General features: G+C 47.5%; 1 non-coding gene across 1 annotated transcript; it reads right to left on the bottom strand.

The window, feature by feature from the left end:
• Positions 1-10440: 10440 nt before the first annotated feature.
• Positions 10441-10512, bottom strand: TRNAC-GCA (transfer RNA cysteine (anticodon GCA)). The gene has a single exon. It is a non-coding gene; the product is annotated as a tRNA-Cys (tRNA).
• Between the last annotated feature and the right edge of the window lie 2471 nt (positions 10513-12983).

The raw sequence follows: 12983 nt of genomic DNA, 5'->3' as shown, positions 1-12983 counted from the left end.
GGGCCATTTAGGGATCTGGGGCCAAAAAATCCAAAAACCTTGGGGATTGATCCTGATTTGAGCAGGGAGTTGAACTTGATGACCTCATGAGGTCCCTTCCAACCCTGATATTCTATGAATGCAAGGGGAGAATTTCTTGTCCTGATTCTGAATAATCAGATGTAACCTGCTCCAGAATTTCACTTGACACTTTCATTGCCATGTATACTATCTCTCTCTTTTGTGGGTTTCTATCTTTCCTGAAGGCTGTTTGGTCACCCAGTTGGATATTAGTTCAGTTTTATTGGAGAATTTAAGACATATGACCATTTGCTAAAGTCGTCATTTCTCACTTCAGCTTTGCTTTTTCCCCATCCCTCCATGATAACATGAAGAAAGTTCAAGTGCAGTTCTGTCAACAGGAGAGAACTCTCCAATTTACTGGACAGGCTAACAAAGAAACAGCAGTGATTTAAAATTTCCACTCAGAAATGATGAACAGCAGCAGAACCCCAGCTAACTGAAGGACGTGCATATGAGCACAGTGTCGTTCAGTTATTTAAGGGGAGAGAGAATTCCAGGATAAGTGATTTTGAGCTAGGCAAAATGCCCATGTGTTTGGTTCCCAAAGCATTTGTAACCCAGGCCCTACAGAAGATTTTTCCTAGCTAATCCTATGGTGTGGGAAATGCAGCCCTTCATGACACAGATGTTAAGGAAATAGAAGTGGAGTTTTTGTCGAATTTATCTTTTGTAGGTGCTAAAGATGTGTATAAAATGAAACCAGTGTTGAAAATGTAATATCTTCAGAAAAATGGACATATTTTAATAGAATCTCCAGCTCTGATAACTAACAAAGATTCTGATCCAGGCCTGTATCTAGTCTCTTCCCTGGACCTGTGCCACCGAATTAAAGAAAAGCTGGGCATTTTTTAGGAAGCCATTCCTCATTAACACTGCTGAGATTTTGAGTAGTTTTGTAAAGGATTCTACTTCAGAGAAGTGTAAATTTACCCTATCCAAGACCAAGGATTTGCAAAGAGCTGAGGTTGAAAGAGTCCACAGTTCTTGGTTTCCACCCCAGTAAAGGAAGCGATGGTGACTGATGACCCAAGGAAAATTGTTTGTGCAATTCCACTTCCTAGTTCAGTGTCACTGATTACACTTCCAAAGTATGACAGGGTTAGATTGAGAACAATCATCCTTTGCTGTTTGGATCCAAAGAGAGAGTGCTTCATAGGACATTCCTTCCCCGTGGATCCCAAACTGGCTGCTTGATTAGGTAACAAGGACTTTCAGGCTGTAGAAATGATGGTAACCAATGAGGCAACGAATTTATCAGGCTCCAATTTCAGACTTCTGGATACACGCATATTGAGTTCTGATTCTATGGTTTTGTGTCTGACGCTATGGCTACACAATAAAGCTGATGTTGGCACAGCTGCACCAATGTAGCTGCGCTGCTGTAGGACTGCTATTACAGATGCTCTAAGCCAATGGAAGAGACCTGTCATGTTGGACTTTTAGTCCAGCTCCCACAAGCGGCAGCAGCTATGTTGGCAGGAGAAGCTCTCCTGCTGACGTATTGCTATCTACACAGGGGGTTAGGTCTGTAAAAGTACATTGCTCACCTGTGTGGATTTTTCAAACCCCTGAGTAATATTGTTACACCAATAAATGTCTTTAGTGTAGACAAGACAGTTTTATCTTGTATTTTACACATTTACATCACTTCTCCTCTCCCTCCTCCTACTTTGAAAGATTAAAAAGTGTGAAAAGAGAGGTATTTTTCCTCATGATGCAGACATTCCCACATAGGAGACCGTTTCCGCCAACACATGACAGAAGATCCTGAGATATATGGACTCTCAGAAGTGGTTGGGACAAACCACAACTTGAGCCAAGGTTCAGATGTTAGCAATGGGGATAAAAGAAAACTAACATATATGACAAGAATTTGATCTTTGAATATATTCTTGTTACCAATTAAAATGAAATTATAAGTGAAGTTATTGGTTAAAGAGTAAGAGACTGTGTGATAATATGAATATTTTGGAAAAAGTAAAAGTTGTCTTGTTTTTTTGTTTTGTTAGGAAATGATGGCTAATCTTGAAAAGTTAATTTGATTTAATTTACCCTCTGTTGCGTAAGGAGTTCTGGCAGAAAAACCTCCCTCCAAAGATTGAAGTGGGAGAATGTGTGAGAGAAAGAGTGTATAAGAGAATATTGGCCCAGTATAGATTTTAATTTTTTATGTTTTCATATAGAACTTATTTTGCTTAGTTTCGAAGTCAATTTCTATTAAAAGGAAAGCTACTTGCGGAGATAAATTGTATACGTTTTTACCCACTTAGTGCGTAACGGTCACTGGCTTCCCCACTTCTCTAATTTGCAAAGGAAAGGCATGACATCTGTCATAGGATGTGTCCAGCAGGTAGAAAAGCTGCTCTCATCAACCATCAATATAAAGCAAAAGGCTGAAGTCCATTGCCTTTCAGGTTAATAAGCCATCTAAAGGCTGGTCTATGCTGAAAAGCTGTGTTGGTAGAGCCATATCTCTCAGGGGCGTAAAAAAAATCCTCTCCACTGAGAGAAGTAGTTAATGTGACCTGAGCCCCAGTGCAGACAGTGTTAGGTTGTCAGAAGAATATTTCCAGTGTTTGAAGTTGTCCTAGGTCTCACCCCCACTCTGAACTTTAGGGTACAGATGTGGGGACCTGCATGGACACTTCTAAGCTTAATTACCAGCTTAGATCTGGTATCACTGCCACCATCCAGAATTCACAGTGTCTGGATCACTCCCTTTCCCCAAAAAACCTTCCCCTCCCTGGGTAGCCTTGAGAGACTCCTTCACCAATTCCCTGGTGAGTCCAGATCCAATCCCTTGGATCTTAACACAAGGAGAATTTAACCATCCCCTCCTTCTTTCCCCCACCAATTCCTGGTGAGTCCAGATCCAATCCCCTTGGATCTTAAAACAAGGAAAAATCAATCAGGTTCTTGAAAAGAAGGCTTTTAATTAAAGAAAAGAAAGGTAAAAGAAAGAAAAGAAAAAACAAACTCTGGGAGACAGCATATCAGCTAATCTCACAGACAATAACTTGAAAACACAGGATGTTCTCCTGGGCAAAAATCTTAATACACACAAGAATACCCGAATTTGATAATTCCCTTAATTTGCACCAAGACAAATACAAAAGAAAATAAACATAAACCTATTTATTCCTTTCCAAAACTTACTATTCTGGTAAGAGGCTGGTTTCCTTGGTCTTTTTCACTCCAGCTGAAACTGAAAACTGACTAAACAAAGGAAACTTCCCTCCTTCCTTTTGAAACATCTTGTTTCCCCATTGGTTCCTCTGGTCAGGTGTCAGCTAGGCTAGGTGAACTTCTTAACCCTTTACAGGTAAAAGAGGCATTAATCCTTAGCTGTCTGTTTATGACAGAAGTGTAGACATAGCCTTAGACAGATTGATTCCCTATGGGAAGCGAGTCATGACATCAATTCCAATTTTGACCCATCTCCCTGTATGTGAGAAAGTTACTAATGTGGAGGGCTGAGCCAGCTGTCCGATCTCCTGGTTCCTCAACTGTAGCTACAGCTCTTAGTACCCATCAATCCAAAGACTGAGAGAAATGGAGAGTTCCAACCATTGTCATTTTAGTATCTTATTGTTCCTCTCTTTGTTTTTTGTGCTGGCCTTTCTGTTATATCAGGGTGTGACTGTATAGCTCAGAGCATCTGTGACAAAAGCTCATTGGTGCCAATTGGCAAAGGGGTCACTGTTATTCACAAGCAACTCCTGTTTCAGACCTGACAAACTCACCACACCTAATGCACTGATTTTATGATATTTATCCAGGAAGCATAGCAGTGAGATCTCTACTGAAAGCTTGTAAATTATTGATACTCCTAATCACTGCAAGAGGTGTGTCCGAGTCATATTTAAGAAGTAATGTAAGTACATGGAAAATTATGCCCATATGGTATTGTTGTGAAAGTGAGTCACCCCAATCATAGGTCTTGGTGGGGACGGCCCATTCCAGTGGGAGGGAATTGGCACCTGTTCCTTGCTAGCCAGTTATGTGATGTATTGCTCCATTGTCAACCTTTGCACTAACCCGGAAAAGTCAATGGAAAACCATCAAAGACAAACTAGCGACACTGAAACCCTGTGGAAGTGAAAAGGACAATATGAGAGGAAGGAGATTGTCCTTTCTGTGAATATAAAGACAAAAGACTGATTCAGTTCATAACAGGGTGGAGAAAAACACTCTGGGTCCATTCACCAAGGAGCTTCTTAATGACCAGTGGTGCTTCATGAAAGGCAGGGCCCTGGCTCCTAGGGACTAGCAATCAGTGAAATTGACTGAAGTGTGAGGTGAGAATCTACTTAGATAGGAAAGGTAATTATTAAAAAGTATAGGTTGCATTTTCTGCTTTTGTTTAGTTGGTAACAGCTGGTTTCCATCACTCACATTTGTTTGTTTAAATCTCTATCCTTTGTTAAATTTTTGCTTGTTCGATAAGTGTACTCAAGTGCTGTGTGAGGTACAGTAGCAGTGGTCCACAGTAAAACTAGTAACCTAGGATATACCATTGCTTTGGGCAGAGAGGATCTGGGATTTCTCTGAGTATCTGGTGATCTGGGCGACGCCAGAGGGGGACACATCGAAGGAACTCAGGGGTTAGGGTGGTTGCTGTAGCTCAGAGGAGGGTCCTTGAGTGCCTGATGGGCTGGGTGAGTTTGGTCACTAACATCCAGCTGCCAAATGCAAAACTCCCTCTTCCTAGTGGCATATGGCAACAAGGAGACTCACAGTCCTCAGCACCCTGAGAAGGGTCACAGTGTGTCTCTATGTTGATTCACCTGTCAAATTCACACAGGGAAAGCTCCCTACAGCATAAAACTCTGCCCTATGAAATCATGGAACATGTGCTCTTCACTCTGTGAAAGCATGTAAAGAATCCAAGCACTGCAGGGTTGGTTTGGGTCCAGAGTGACTTAGACAAACTGGAGGATTGGGCCAAAAGAAATCTGATGAGGTTCAACAAGGAGAAGTGCAGAGTCCTGCACTTAGGAGGGAAGAATCCCATACACTGCTACAGCCTGGGGACCGACTGGCTAAGCAGCAATTCTTCAGAAAAGGACCTGGGGATTACAGTGGATGAGAAGATGCCTATGAGTCAACAGTACCCTTGTTGCCAAGAAGGCTAACAGCAGATTGGGCTGTATAAGTAGAAGCACTGCCAGCAGATTGAGGGAAGTTTGTTCATTTCAAACCTGCAGCTTATTCATTTCATTTGGTGACCCCTCCTAGTTCTTGTGTTATGAGGAGTAACTAATACTCCCTTCCTTGGTCCTTTAAAAGATATTATGTGACCCCCTCCCCCTTGTCTCTCATGTCCTGGGACCAACATGGATACAACAACACCGCAAACAACAAGGTTCAAAGTCAATGCACATGGGAGAAGCATCTTGTGTTTCATTCCTTATGTCCTAGTCCCATCGTGTGGCCATTTCTTTTTCTTCCTTTCTGTTAAAAGCTTTGGTGTTTTGCACAGAAACATTATTTCCCCAGGAAAGACCCAGGAGTGAGGGCTGCATTCCTGTACCAAACAGTCACTAGAAGGGGGCAGACAAAGGCCTTTAGGATGAGGCATCTGTCACTGTCAAAAAATCATCTCCTTCCTGTGGTTCTGCAGGCAGCAGGAGCAGCCGCAGCTCGGTGGCCCCAGGCAGCACTCCTGGGGTGACCGGAGCAGCAGCAGGCACCCTGGGGCTCCCCTCTCTGGGGCAGCAGTTGGAGTGGCAGTGGCTCTCAGGGATTCTCCCCTGGTAGCTGCTGCTCATTATCCATCAAATAAAACACTTCCACCTGCAAGTGGATTTAGCACAGGACCCTCAGAATCAGCAGCTGTTCCACCTCCCTCTGAGCTCTCTGGTCAGGTGTCCTAGCGCTGGAAGCCTCCTGTTTAGATCCTAAAATAACATTTTTGCACTAGGAGGGGCTGAAATTTTGAATGGGACATTGTAGCTCCACCGTTATTTTATTGAATTGCTTCAAAACAGCAGTGAAGAAAGTCTCCTAAGTGCGAGGCTCTCTGCCATGGAAACAGCTGCCCCTGCTCTCCAGGAGTCTGTGCATTCCACCCAGCAAAGTGCAAACCTGCTCCGCACTGAGGGGGGGTCAGACAGTGACGGTAACACAAATACTTCAGATTATTAACCCCAGGTCCCTTCCTTTCTTTAACCCAGGACATGCCAGTCAATTGTTAGCCATGGTATTATCTTCATCTTAAAATACTTCTCAGGACATTGAACAGAGGAAGTGAACCCCCTCCCCAATGGCTCCCTGTGGAGGTGTTGTACCGTACCTGCCCCTGGAGACTGACTGGTTTTATATTCTTGGAGCTTTTTCTCTCCAAACCCCTTATCCCAATCTGTGGGCCACCGCCGCATTTCAGAGTTTAGAATTTACTCTCATCACCCTCGTATGGCACTTTCCATGTGAATTAGACTAAGTAAGTCGGGCGAGCTCCATGGCTAATGAAAACCAACGCTCTGGGTGAGGTCTGAACTTACACCTACAGCTGTATTTCCCCCTACACAAGCCAGCATAGGTCCTTCAGAGACAAACAGGATGGAAACAGTTACCTGTGTCTGTGGTTCACCACTTTGGCTGCCTCGTAAAAGGCTGATGGTTCAAACCCAGTAGAAGATGGTGCATTTTTGGTTTTTTTAGCAATGACAATTCAGTACATTTTAACAGGCAGAATATCTCCTCTATTCTGGTCTAGCCCCATTTGACTCCTTCTGCCCATCTTCTTCCTTCCCCTTCAGTGTCTTTCCTTCCCCACTGGGGACATGCAGAGATGAACCCTAGTCAGTCTGTGTCACAGAAAGTCTGCATCTTCTAAGGAACACGGGTGAAGGATTCCAGCTGGGAACTGAATTAGCGCCACTCACCTGGGTTAGAAACATTTGTTTCTTTCGAGCAGATAGTGGGAAATTGGACATTAATTCAGAGCCAGGAGGCAAGGCAGAGGCTTCATGACCTTGATCTCCAGGAAGTGTAAGAGGATCCCCTGGAAGGAAGGAAGCTTCCTTTAGTCTCAAGCTGGGCTCTCCTGGAAGTTGGAAAAGACCTTCAGTCACTGAGGACCTCATGGGATCGTGCTGATCCAAAGGCTCCAGCGTTCTGGGTGCAGGGAGGGTGTCACTGCACAGTCTGAAATGGAAGGGAGGACCCTGGAAGGGAAGAGAGGAACAGAAAATGGAGAAGAATGAAACAGAGCAAATGCCTCTTCTCTCTCCACTCCCTGACCCAGCAAGAAATGTTATCAATGGGGAAATTCCCCACCATGAACAGCAGAGAACACAGAGACATTTGCCTCAAACTGAGCAGTAGGGTGACCAGATAGCAAGTGTGAAAAATCAGGAGGGGGTTGGAGGGTAATTGGTGCCTATATAAGACAAAGCGCCAAATATCAGGACTGTCCCTACAAAATCAGGACATCTATTCACCGTTCTGTTGCCTCCTGTCCCAGTGAGAGCAAAGAGCTGCCAATGCTGGAGCTATCAGCTGCTGTGCTTTCTTTCCCAGATGCTGGAAAAATTTGCAGCACGGAGACCTGGCTCGGCGCTGATCGGGTGGAAGATCTGCATGCCCCAGTGGGTGAGGGGGTTCCCAGGGGAAGAGTCTGAGTGGGGACAGGGCCTGGGGCAGAGCACAGGCAGGGCCATGGGCTGAATGCTGGTGGCTCCCCCACGGCTCGGGAGGTTCTGTCAGTGGCACTCTAAAGGCAGCATCCCAGTCCCCTCCAAAGAGAGGTGCATCATATCCAGCATTTCTTACCCCCTCAGACTCTCCGAGCCTTTTATACCCACCGCCCACGCGCAGTGTCACTGGTAAATACGGTCAGAGGAGATGCTGGGGGACTGAGGTGTGAAATCACTGGATGAAACTGGCTGCCTGAGCCCAGTCCTCAGGGAGTAAATCCTCAGAAATCTCTCCCCTGAGTTTGTAATCATAGAATCAGAATATCGGGGTTGGAAGGGACCGCTGGAGGTCATCTAGGCTCCAGAAAACAAGACCCTCTGTGTGTGAAGGGAGGGTCTGTGAGGGGAAGGATTATCGAGTGTCTCTGGGAGGGGATGGGCTGAAAGGAGGAGGGGCCATGGAGGTGTCAGTTTGTGGGGTAGGGGCTGTGAGGGGGAGAGTCCATGGGGGTTTCAGCTTGAGGGACGGGCTGTGAGGGGGGGCTATGGCATTTCTCTGTGCGGGGATGGGCTGTAAAAGGGAGGGCCATGGGGGTGTTAGTGTGAGGGGGAGGGGCTGTGAGAGGGTGAGTCCATGGGGGTGTCAGGGGGAGGGGCTGTGAGGGGGCGAGTCCATGGGGGTGTTGGGGGAGGGGTTGTGAAGATATTGTCACCTGCAGGCACCAGGAGCCCCCAACACAGGAGTTGAACTGCCCCTCCCCCCAGGTCTTTGGGGGGACCCTAGAGCCCAGCATGGAGCTGCTGTCCCTGCAGGGTCCCTGGGCATCACAAAGGGGAGATGTGAGGTTACTGCCCCATCAGTCCTGGGGTGGGGGACTGGAGCCCCCGGAACAGCCCTGAGGGGTATTCAGCCCTGTGGGGAATTCAGTGTCTGGAAAAGCACGTCTAGGAATGGGGATTCCCAGCTGCCTTATGGCGGCATGGAGGAGAAGGGAGAGTTATTGCTTTAGAACAGTCTAGGTGTGCTGGGTGTGAAGGAGGGTGCCCAGCTCTCAGTCTGCAGAACGGCTAATCCCAAACATTCAAAAACCCTGAGCCAGGCTCACCAAAAATCATGAGATTGGCTTTAAAATCATGAGATTATATAAAACTAATAAATTAAGATATCTTTTTATTTGCCTTCTGCTTGATGAGCCTTTAGGGTGCACTGGGGTCACATTTTGAATTTTTCTCCACAGCCACAAGGACTAGAAAGGTTCTGTTTCCTTAAGAGCAAAGGCTGAAATCATCACATCTCCACTTGACTCCAGGAGCTGGGACTTTAAGGAAAACAATAACTCTCATGATACTCAAGGCAAAATCTTTGGAGTTGGCAGCACTGAGTCAGATTGAGTCTTTATTCTCTGAGATTCCCTGGAGCAGGGATTCCCAACCTTTTTCTTTCTGTGCCCCCCCGCCACGATATAAAACCTCCACAGCCCACCTGTGCCACAACAACTGCTTTTCTGCATGTCCAGTAAAAAGCGAGGGCTGTTGTTAGGAGGTAGCTAGCAGAGCCCCCATGAAGTTAAGTCGCTTTGGCTTCAGTTCCAGGCAGGAGGGCTCAGATTTCTGCCCTGAGCCCCAGTGAGTCTAACACTGACCCTGCTTTCTAGTTTATTTTGGTGGACCCCCCTTGAAACCTGCTGGCTGCCTCCCAGGGGGCTCCGGACCCCTGGTTCAGAACCACAGCCTTGGAGCTCTGATTAGAAGGAGGGAGCAAAGCCGCTGCCTTTCCTGATGGCTGAACTCAGGCTCTTAGAGTGGGATATTCCTGCCCTGCCAGCTGCACCAGGAGAGCTCCCTGAGGAGCTGCCAGGCCTCAGGGATGGTCTGAGCCTGCAGGGCCCCTAGGGGGCAATGAAGCAGCTGAGTGAAGCTAGGCACCTTGATTCCCAGAGAACTGCCCTGGCTCCCTACTCAGCAGCAAAGAATAATTTCTCCCCTGTTCCCCCAATAAATCAGCCTGGAGCTAAGTGCAGAGCTGAGGGTTTCTCCTTTCACTCCTGCTGGGGAGGGCTGGGGTCCCAGGGACATTTCTAGCAGAGCTTTTGGAACTGAACTGGGGGAACCAGCTCACGTTCAGACCACATCTTTATTTACAATACTATATAATCCTTCAATTTACAGAGATTCTGCTGCTGATCATGAACTAGAAGCACATGACCTGGAAACAGCTGCCATTCGAATGTATATGAAAGTTACATGGAACAACGATCTGTGTTAAAGGAAGGTTGCCATTTATTAGAACCCCAATTGATACCGTGTGCACAAACAGGGGATTGAATGTGTAACAGGGAGTTTGGTAAATCTTGGTTATTTTATTTTTGTAACAGGCTCCTGCCCACCTCCAGTAGAGTTTTCAGTCCCAATGGCAACTTACTTACCAAATGAAATACAGACTAGTCCATTCCTCCCGAGTGGATGTGGTTCTTGTTCTTCTGCACGTTGTAGCCCTTGGAGGCCAAGGACCTGCAAATGTGTTTTCATGTGCCTTTGTTTAATTGATGAAAACAAACCTAGACACTTAGAGGATTGGAACTGATTTCAGCTGGGGGACATGTTTGCTAGGTTGTTATGCATTTGCACAGGAAAATGTTGAGTGTTTTCATTCATTTCAGGCATCCTTATTCAGTGGAGCTCCTGAACATAATGGAAAGGGATATGCAGTTATTTTTGTTAAAGGAAGAGGTTTGTAAGGGGGCACTTGGATTTGAACCAAGGACCACTTGAGCTGCAGTCAAACACTCTACCACTGAGCTCTAACCCCATGACATTTCCATAGGCAAGTTAGTGATCTTAAGGATTTTGAAGGACAGGCTCTGCCTCAGAGAGCTCCTTTTCTATTGCCAGACCAGAAGGGTTTTAAAAATGGGGTTTGATTAAACTTTATATATACATGTAGACACCACAGCTTGCACACCCACCAACATAGCTTCCCCCCAGTGACATAGCTACCACCTCTTGGGGAGATGGATTAACTACACGGACAGGACAGCTCTCTCCCCTCCGCTTAGAGCATCTTCATTATTTATGAATAGGTGGGAAATAACCTCCTGAATGGACGGTAACCAATTTATCAAATATTGCTGTGTCTGCATTTAATAAGGGTAAGTGGTCATACTGGGCTGGATTAGTAGGAGCGTTGCAAGCAGATTGAGGGAAGTGATTATCCCCCTCTATTCGGCACTGGTGAGGCCACATCTCGAGCATTGCATCCACTTTTCGCGCCCCCCCCCCGAAACAAACTGGAGAGGGCAATAAAAATGATTACGGGGCAGGGGACTTATGAGGAGAGGCTGAGGGCAGGGCAGCCCAGACAGCAGGTGTGGCAATTTGCCCCAGGCCCTGCAGGGGCCCCCATGAGACTATAGTATTCTATAGTATTGCAACTTTTTTTTATAGAAGGGGCCCCCAAAATTGTTTTGCCCCAGGTCCCCTGAATCCTATGAGCGGCCCTGCCCAGACCGTGGTGCTGTTCCCCTACTCCACTCCCTTCCCTCGTTCTCCTCCCTCTGAGGCCCCACCTGTGCTCCGCCCTCACTCCCATTTGGCCACATCCTACCCCTGCTCTTCCTCTTTGGCTGAGGCCTTCTGGTCCACATTTTGCTCACTCCTCTCCTCCCCCAAGGCCTCCTCGCGTCTCTCCACCCTCTACCCCAAGGTCTACCTGCTGCCCACACCTCTCTGACCCCTCCCCTGAGACCTACCCTGCCCATCGCCCACACCCCTCTGACTCCCTTCCCTGAGACCCACCCTGCCCATAGCTCACACCTCTCTGCCCCTCCCCTGGGACCTGCCCTGCCCACCGCTTGTACCTCTCTGCCCCCCCGACCTGACTTGCCCACTGCCCACACCTCTCTGCCCCCTCCCGAGACCTGCCCTGCTCAGCACTCACACCTCTGTCCCTACCCTGAGACCTGCCCTGCCCTGCCCACCCCCTCACCTCTGTGACCTCTCCCCTGAGAACTGCCCTGCCCACCTCTCAAACCTCTCTGCCCCTCCTCTGAGACCCACCCTGTCCACCTCTTTCTTTGGTCATCTGTTATTCCTTGAAACATCAGGGATGGAATAAAAAGCTGAGTTTACTCCAGGGTGAGGAAAGAAAGGAGCCACCAACCCCTTGGCAAAGCTCAGTGCCCCAGAGAAAACCTGCCCTCTGCTATCGCAATCACTGATATACTGGGGATATGATGGGAAAAGGACTGTCTGAATGATCAAGGCAGGAAATGGACAACAATCTACAGCAACGTCATTAGCCACAAACACACTCTCCTCATGCTCCAGCCAGAAGGGAAAGGAGCAGGAATTCTTGCAGTTCAGCCATGGACACACGTACACAACGGCACAGCAGTGTGTGTGTTGTGGAAGCTGGTCTGAGGAAACAACTGGAACTGATCACTCAGTGAGAACAGAACTAGAGTGTAGTGAGAACCACATATCAAGCAAGTAGTTGTATCCGAGTGATTAAGGTGGTGGACTAGAAATCCCTTGGGGTCTCCCTGTGCAGGTTTGAATCCTGCTAACTATGGAGGAAGTTGTGGTTCTTTAGTTTCAACAGAGCTGGATCTTGTCTCCAGGTGTGGCTCCAAGCATGTGCCTGGGCGGCAAGCTGCGGGAGGTGCTCTGCAGGTTGCTGCTAGGGGGGGCAGGCAGGATGGCTGCCTTCTGTGGCTTGCCTGCGGAAGGTCCACTGGTCCTATGGCTTCAGTGGACCTCCCGCAGACGTGCCTGCAGGAGGTCCACTGAAGCTGCAGGACCAGCGGACCTTCTGTGCTTGGGGCGGCAAAATGTCTAGAGCCGCCCCTGCTTGTCTCACTCTCAAGCTAAGTGTACACTAAAGGGTAATGTGGCTTTAGTTAAAGTGTTTTAATTGAACAGCTGTTGCATGTCCACCCTGTGTCACCAGAGGATTGCCACAGAGAGCAGTGCACTGTGGGTAGCTATCCCACTGTGCCTCTACTTGCAGGGTGCTTTGGGAAGGGTTTGCAATGTCTCACGGGCTGGTACAGCATCACATGATGCAGGTTTCTCTATCCCCTTGTTCTATGGGCATCCTACTAGATTGCCAGCTGCTTTTCAACTGCAATGTGCGTGGTGGGGTAGAGAGCGTGTGTGTGTGTGTTGCAGAAGAGTGAGTATGTCAGTACACTGTCTCTAAGTTCAGATAGCAGCTGGAAGCAACCAGTCCTGCAGCAGGGGGCAGGGGGCAGCCTCGACATCAGCCCCCCTTTTCTCACT

Source organism: Gopherus flavomarginatus, chromosome 5 (genome assembly GCF_025201925.1).
Source record: "Gopherus flavomarginatus isolate rGopFla2 chromosome 5, rGopFla2.mat.asm, whole genome shotgun sequence".
Lineage (NCBI taxonomy): Eukaryota > Metazoa > Chordata > Testudines > Testudinidae > Gopherus > Gopherus flavomarginatus.
The sequence above is the reverse complement of the archived record's forward strand: the minus strand, read 5'-3'. Positions and strand labels throughout refer to the sequence as shown.